We start from the raw sequence: 8,131 nt of genomic DNA, 5'->3' as shown, positions 1-8,131 counted from the left end.
ATGGGCTCAGGGTCTTGGGATCGAGCCCCGCATCGGGCTCTCTGCTCAGCAAGCAGCCTGCTTTCCTTCCTCTCTCTCTGCCTGCCTCTCTGCCTACTTGTGATCTCTGTCTGTCGAATAAATAAATAAAATCTTTTTTTAAAAAAAGAAAAGAAAAGAATAGGTATTACATTTTGTCAAATGCCCCTTGAGCATGTTGGGGATGGTCACGGGATTCTTTCTCTACTTCTCTGTTAAGATGATAAATTACTGATTTCCTGATCGGGGTCTTCCCTGCACACCCCACTCAGCCAAGATGTATTTTCGTTCCTTTGTTTTAATACGTTGCTGAGTATCCTTCACCTACCAAACCACTCTCTCCTGGAACACAGCCCTGCGGTCGAAACCTTTGATGCTGATCTAATTTTTTCTTTCTTCTAAGTCAACTTGATCTATTGCTCAGATGCCTAAATAATTGTTTTCCTCTTAAAAAAAAAAAAAGCCAACTGGTAGTTTTTCTAGAAGCTGAGGACTGGTTTTGGTTAATTTTTCTTTTCTTTTCTTTTCTTTTTTTTTTAAATATTTTATTTACTTAGGGAGGGAGCACAAGAGGGGAGTAGCAGGGAGAAGCAGACTCCCTGCTGAGCAGGGATTCCAGTGCTGGGCTCCATCCCAGCACCCTGAGATCGTGACCTGAACCCAAGGTAGACGCTTAACCACCTGAGCCCCACAGGCACCCCTCAGCTGACTTTCCTAGTTACATCCTGGGCCTTTCCATTTGAAAGGAATTTCAGGAAATTTTTTTTTTAAGATTTTATTTATTTATTTGACAGACAGAGATCACAAGTAGGCAGAGAGGCAGGCAGAGAGAGAGGGGGGAAGCAGGCTCCCTGCTGAGCAGAGATCCCGATGTGGGGCTCCATCCCAGGACCCTGGGATCATGACCTGAGCCGAAGGCAGCGGCTTTAACCCACTGAGCCACCCAGGCGCCCCGAATTTCAGGAAATTTTTAAAGATTCTGGCCTTTATTCTCCGTCTTCCTCCCTTGCTTTGGATTTTCTTCTTTAGGTCTTTCCTCCTCTTTCCTCTTCCCTCTCACTTTCTGGGGAGTGGTCGGCTACGGTCATTTATATCTGGTTGTTTTTCTTCTTCTTCTTTTCATACTCCATTTCACCTACCATGTGTTCTGTGGGTCTGTTCATTCCTATTACAGTTCAGCTGTCATTTTAAAAATATCTCCCCCCCCCTTTTTTTTTTTCCAATTTACATCTAAAATATCTTCTTCAACATTTCTAGTCCTCTCCTGACCTCCCTCAGTGCCTCTTGGGGCATCTTCTGAGATTTCCCTGGGTGATATCCTTGTCTTCTCGGTGTGATGATGTGATTTTGAATGAGACGTCCGTCTCTGGCTGAGCCCCGTGGGCTTGCATTTCGGAGTTCATGGGGATGCTGGCCGCCTAGTGTCCCTGCAGATGGTGTCCACAGGTATCTTCCTCTGCTGCATCTGTTGTTAAGGAAGGAGGAGGGGGAGAAGATTCAGAAAGGAATCGTTGAGGCCTCTCTCTGCACGTATTTTGTTTTCCTTGAAGATGTGCTCGGGCTTGGCCGGCGTGCATTCATTCACTCACTCATTCGTTCACGGAGCTCTCTTAGCCCACTGGAGACAGAGCTGGTCCCAGGTGCCTGCCTGATCACATCCGCAGGGATGCCCGGCAAGCTCATGAGATACAGGGAGAAGCGGGCAGCAGATGCCATCCTGCTCAGCAGAACAAAACAATTAGTCATGTTTCTCATCAAATCAAAGACTCGGGAAGAGGAATATAAACAGTTGGCACACAGAACCCCTCGCTTCATTCCACTTGTTCCAGGGCTGTTGTCACGCGCCTCTCGGACATGGGTTGGAGCCTGCCCCCGCCAGTGGGTCCTTCTGCAGCCGTCCTCCAGCACGAGGCCCAGAACACCAGAGGTCTCAGGGAAAAGTCCCCTGGATTCGTGAATCAGCTGCGGAAAAAAATAAGCTCCTTCCGTTTGTTCTCAAGCACAGTCTCTGAGGCCCAGCAGAGCTGGAAATGGGGGCTGAGTCCTTCTTTGGCCGGTTGTGGGAGAGCTGCTGGGCTTACAGGTCTGGCCTCTACCCCTGCTTGTCCGCAGCTGCCTCCCCTTCCCCTACAGAGACACCCAAAACTGTCTCGGAACACTGAAGTTGTCGTGGGGGAAGGGGTGTATAATCATCTCCTTTTATTCTGTGTTTTGATGCTTTGACATATTGGGGTCTGGCTAACCCTGGAGGGACCGCCCTATTCAGGTCTACTGATTCCTAGAAACAGCAAAGTGGCATGTGTCTTTCCTATGCAGACGCCCCCTTCATGTCCCCTCTTCTCTGCCCTAATCACCAGGGGCCAGGGGCCAGACAACCAGGACACCCCCTAATGGCCAGAAGTCCATCCTAAATCTGTACACCCTTTCCTCCCCCTTTCCTTCCCATAGTAACCCCCAGTCAGGCTCTTGGTCATGCTTTCCCCTCCCTCTGCCTCCTCTCGGACCCTGGTGCCTCGCCTTGGGGTGGCATGCCCCCTCCTCCTGGGATCTAGGAAAGTAACCAGGTTGTTTTTACTATGGGCAGTTCTGACAGCAAACCACACCCACAACCAGTTCTCCAACTTTCCAGACGCTGAGTGTCCGGTGATTCATGTCCCTTCTAACCCTATGAGTTAAGGCTCAGTCCCATCAGACTGCCCGCTCCCTTCAGAAGCCGGCTGCAAGTCCGAATTCACCCCCCATACTTCTGACCGAATGGCCATAAACCAGGGGTTCCCACAACCCCCTCCTCGGGTTTGACCATGTGCTGGAATGGCCCACAGGACTCCAGAAAGTGCTTTGCTGATAACCTGATAATTATCAAAGATACCACTCAGGTGTAGCCCCACATAAGAAGAGATGCACTGGGGGCGCCTGGGTGGCTCAGTGGGTTAAGCCTCTGCCTTCAGCTCAGGTCATGATCCCAGGGTCCTGGGATCAAGGCCCGCATCTGGCTCTCTGCTCAGCAGGGAACCTGCTTCCCCCTCCCCCTCTGCCTGCCTCTCTGCCTACTTGTGATCTCTCTCTCTCTGTGCCAAATAAATAAAAAAAATCTTTAAAAAAAGAAAAAAGAAAAAAGAAGAGATGCACGGGGTGCCTGCTGGCTGGGCCGGTAGAGCATGCAACTCTTGATCTCAAGGGGTGAGTTCAAGCCCCACACTGGGCACAGAGTTTACTTAAAAAAATAAATAAAATACAATTCAAAGACCTGTACCCCTGGGGCTAATAATACATTATATGTTAATTTTAAAAAATTTTAAGCAAAAATAAATAAATAAATAAAATGCAATCTCCTAGAAGGACCCATGTGCCCAAACTCAAACACCTGTATAAAAAGAGATGCATAGAGCAAGGTTTTGGGGGGGTGCCCTCTGAGGGCTCATCACCCTCCTTGTACCTCGATGGGTTTGCCAACCCAGAAGCTCACCAGACTCCATCATTCAGGGGTTTTATGAAGGTTTCATCACATAGGCACAATTGATTAAATCTCTAGCCATCGGTGATGGACTCCACGTCCAGCGCCTCCACTCCCCGGGGTGCAGGCTCCAATCCTCCATCCACACCTGGGTGTTGGTGGAAGCCAGCCCCCCTGTTGAAGCCAGGTAGGGGCCACCAGTCAGCTCCTCAGCATGCAAAAGACACCACTCCAGAGAGCCCAGGCGTGTTGGGAGCTGAGTGCCAGGAGCTGCGCACGAAGACCAAATATTAGAACAAAAGATGCTCCTGTCCCCCCATCACTCAGGATATTACAACAGTTTTAGAAGCTGAATCAGGAGCCCAGAGAATGCCCAGTTATAAACTACGTTTTCTTTTCTTTCCTTTTTTTTTTTAAGATTTTATTTATTTATTTGTGAGAGAGAGAGAGAGTGCAACCACAAGCAAAGGGAAAGGTAGGCAGAAGGAGAAGCAGGCTCCCTGCTGAGCAGAGGGCCCAATGTGGGACTCGATCTCAGGACCCTGGGATCATGATCTGAGCCGAAGACATGCGCTTAACTGACTGAGCCACCTAGGGAGGAAGCCCTAAATTATATTTTCAATAGCAAACAATTGCCCTGATCTGTTGGCCTTACTATCCCTGAAGAATAATAAAAAGTCTATTTATTTTTAATCCCAGTTAACATGTTATATTAGTTTCAGTTGTACAAGATAGTGTATTCATACAACACCTGGTTCTCATCACGACAAATGCATGCCTTCATCCCCATCACCTGGTTCCCCCTTCCCCACCACCCCTCTGGTGACCATCAGTTCTCTACAGTTAAGAGTCTGTTTCTGTTTGTCTCTCTTTTTTCCCCTTTGCTTATTTGTTTTATGAGTGAAATCATATGTAAAAACCTCCATTTTATTTGTTTGTTGACTCATTATTATTTTTAAAGATTTTCTTTATTTGATGGAGAGAGAGAGAGAGAGCTCGTGCATGCCCAAGCAGGGGTAGTGGCCGGCAGAGGGAGAAGCAGACTCCCCGCAGCGCAGAGAGCCTGATCTGGACCTGATCCCAGGACTCTGGGGGATCAGAGATCATGACCTGAGCAGAAGGCCGATGCTTAACCCACTGAGCCATCCAGGTACCCCTATTTATTTATTTGTTTGTTTAAATTTTTTTTTAACTTTTTTTTTAAAGATTGATTTATTGTGGAGAGAGGGGGTGCGTCGGGGAGGGGCGGAGGGAGACCATCTCAGGCAGACCCCCAGTGAGCTCGGAGCCTGCCGTCACTACCCAGACATCATGGCCTGAGCCGAAATCGAGAGTCAGACGCTTACCCGACTCAGCCGCCCAGGCGCCCCCAAAACCTCTATTTTATTTTATTTTTTATTTTTTTAAGATTTTTATTTATTTATATGATAGACAGAGAGATCACAAGTAGGCAGAGAGGCAGGCAGAGAGAGAGGGGGAAGCAGGCTCCCCGCTGAGCAGAGAGCCCGATGTGGGGCTCGATCTCAGGACCCTGAGATCACGACCTGAGCCGAAGGCAGAGGCCTAAACCACTGAGCCACCCAGGCGCCCCCCAAAACCTCTATTTTAAAACGGGGCAAAACTGCCTCCCGCTGGGTACCATGGTTCTAAACTTCATCTGTTAAATTCATTTATTTGTTTTATGCACAGAATAACTTTGCAAGTAGGAATAACATTGTTCCAAGTTCTAAAATAGGTAATCTCTGCGGTCCTTTTTTTTTTTTTTTTTTTAAGTTTTATTTACTTAAGTCTTCTGTACACCCAACGTGGAGCTTGAACTCACAACCCAGGAGATCAAGAGTCTTGTGATGCTCTTCTGATGGAGCCAGCCGGGTGCCCCAAGGCTGGTTTAAATTTGTTAGCCTTTTTTTTTTTTTTTTTTTTAAGTAATCTCTATGCTCCATGTGGGGCTCAAACTCATGACTCAGACCTCCAGCGAGCCGGCCAGAAAGCCCTGTCTGCAATCTTCTTCTTCTTCTTTTTTTTTTTTTTTAAGATTTTAATTATTATTTGACAGACACAGAGAGAGATCACAAATAGGCAGAGGCAGGCAGAAATGGAGAGGGAAGCAGCCTCCCTGCTGAGCAGAGAGCCCGATGCGGGGCTCGACCCCAGGACCCTGAGATCATGACCTGAGCCGAAGGTAGAGGCTTTAACCCACTGAGCCACCCAGGCGCCCCACCTGTCTGCAATCTTCTTGAGAGAATTCAGAACAGATCTCCCCAAAAAGGTGCCCCTTTGGCATGTTTTTCTGAACTGAAGGCAATTGAGACCAGATTTTGCAGGCCCAGGAGAAACTTCTGTCCCTCACTTAACTACCTAGAAGACTCTAAACTGGGGGTCTTTTCCAGAATTAGAGCTATTACCCAAGACGGGTTTTATCTGAGGGTTCCATCTGTACAGCAGGGCAGACATCTACTTACCAAACATGTGTTCTTCCCGCCTTGCTCCCCTCTGAGGCCCCGGCCCCCAGCCCTGTCCTCAGCTCCACGTGGCACAGAGACCTGCCTCAACTTACCTCTCTGTTTTGGAATCTCATATGGGCAAAAGTCAATTTGATCTTTCCTGCTAATCTGTCTCATGTCGGTTTAATTCTTAGAGCAGCCTTTGAAGGGTAGAGGAGAGTTTCTCCTCCCCAAACTCTATAGGTGAAGATACTTAAAACTGTGTCAGCAAGGTCACAGCCAATGGTTAATTATCACAAGACTTTGTGGAGGGTTTTTTTCCCCCATTTAAAAAAAAACTGAAGTATAGTTTTTATTGTGGCTTTTTTTTTTTTTTTAAGAGAGAGGGTGGGAATGGGATTGGAGGAGGGCAGAGGGGGGCAGAGAGAGAGAATCTCAAGCAGACTCCCTGATGAGCCCAGAGTCTACCCTAGACTTGATCTCATGACCCTGAACTCACGACCTGAGCAGAAATTGAGAGTCAGATGCTCAGCCGACAGGCCGCCCAGGTGCCCCTAACAGAAATATAGTTATACAATGTTACTGCAGTTTCAAGTGTATAAGTAAGTGATTCCATGGGCATACACAGTACTCTGGGCTCACCCCTAGTGTCACCGCCGCTGTCGGTAATTGTCACAAGCTCGTAGAGCAAGCTCCCTTCCCTTTTATAACCTCCTTCACAGCTTTGGATGGCCAGACTGTTGCACAACAAACATTTCAACAAACCTCACTGTCCATTACTGACAGTCACAGTTTCAAGATTTCAAGGTGATGAGCCCCAGGACTATTTAAGAAGAAGAAAAGAAAAACCCATCATGTTATTCAAGCATTGTCTTTATGATGGCGAGTTACAGAATAAATATAATTTGGACTCTCATTTTTAGATGTTTGGTATGTCAATGTTTGCGCAGTTTTTTCTGAGCTATTTACACAAAGGTTAATGACTAACCTAGTTATGAGGCCTCACTTCTGTCAGCCACTAAAGAGGGTCTGAGGGCACCTGGCTGACTCAGAGGAGCATGTGACTCTTGATCTCAGGGTCGTGAGTTTGAACGCCCCATTGGGAGTAGAGATGACATAAAAAAGTAAAATCTTAAAAAAAAAAAAAGTGGGGCATGCTCCTGGGTGGTTCAGTTGGTTAAATGTCTGCCTTCTGCTCTGGTCATGATCCCAGGGTCCTGGGATTGAGTCCTGCACTGGGGCTCCTTGCTCCGTGGAGTGTCTGCTTCTCCTTCTCCCTCTGCTCCTATGCCACCTCCCCACCCTCGCTCATGGGAGCTCTATCACTCTCTCTTTCTCTCAGATAAATAAATAAATAAATAAATAAATAAATAAAATCTTAAGGAAAAAATTTTTATTAAAAAAATTGATGGTTTTTCTCAGTAACTGCATGTTGAAACTCAGGGCCTCTGGTTTCCATGATAATTTTGATAAAGGATCAGGTTTATCACCCGTATTTCTTATTTGCACAGAATTAAATAAGCCCAGAGGGGACAGCCGGAACCGTGCTTCTGATGGAGTCTGTCCTTGCCTGGCATGTCTCCTACTCATCAAGCTGGGGTAACCAGAATAGGTAACGTCTATTGAGCACTGACTGTGTTAGGAATCGATCCAAACCCTTTCCACGCATTAAATAATTTAATCTGAGGTATGTGTTAGCACAGAAAGCTGAAGTGATCTGCTAGTCATCTGTTGCTCTGCAAGAAACTTCTCAAAATTGGACAAGCTGAAAACAATAATGATTTCTTACTTCCCACGGTTGCCAGGGTTGGCTGGGCTCTCAGCTCTGCAGGGTGCTGACTAGAGGGACTCGTGAAGCTTTGTTCAGTCGGGGGCTAAAATCCAAGATGGTGTCCCTCAGATGCCTGGAGCCTTGGTGGGAATGATGGGACCACCGGGGTCTTCCTCCAGGACACTCATCAGAGTCTAGCGTGGGGCTTCTCATCTGCTGGCTGGCTTCCAACCCAATGAAATCAGAAGCTGCCAAGTCCCGTACTGCCTAGGGCTGAGAAGTCACACAGTGCCACTCCCAGCATGTGCTCTTGGCCCAGGCAAGTCACTCGACCACAGGGGAGGTCAACAAACTCCACCTCTCCATGGGACAAGCAACATGATTCCACAGACTGGGGAGGAATTGTCTGCCACTGTCTTTGTAATAAAGCACATAACGGGCATT

At 47.4% G+C, this 8,131-nt stretch overlaps 1 long non-coding RNA gene across 2 annotated transcripts in view; it reads right to left on the bottom strand.

Annotated features, from left to right (window-relative positions):
- Window positions 1-926: 926 nt before the first annotated feature.
- The window catches only part of LOC101689225, a 31,166-nt gene continuing 23,961 nt past the window's right edge, over window positions 927-8,131 (bottom strand). Inside the window, exons 3-4 of one of the 2 annotated variants that reach the window (XR_006605802.1) lie at window positions 1,608-1,735; window positions 927-1,483 (exon numbers count right to left, since the gene is read on the bottom strand). This is a non-coding gene — a long non-coding RNA (translation initiation factor IF-2). The remainder of the gene's footprint in view (window positions 1,484-1,607; window positions 1,736-8,131) is intronic. The other variant, XR_006605801.1, reaches the window with a different exon arrangement.

Source organism: Mustela putorius, unplaced genomic scaffold (assembly GCF_011764305.1).
Source record: "Mustela putorius furo isolate JIRA1106 unplaced genomic scaffold, ASM1176430v1.1 tig00000196_pilon_pilon_pilon, whole genome shotgun sequence".
In the NCBI taxonomy this organism is placed as follows: Eukaryota; Metazoa; Chordata; class Mammalia; order Carnivora; family Mustelidae; genus Mustela; species Mustela putorius.
The sequence above is the reverse complement of the archived record's forward strand: the minus strand, read 5'-3'. Positions and strand labels throughout refer to the sequence as shown.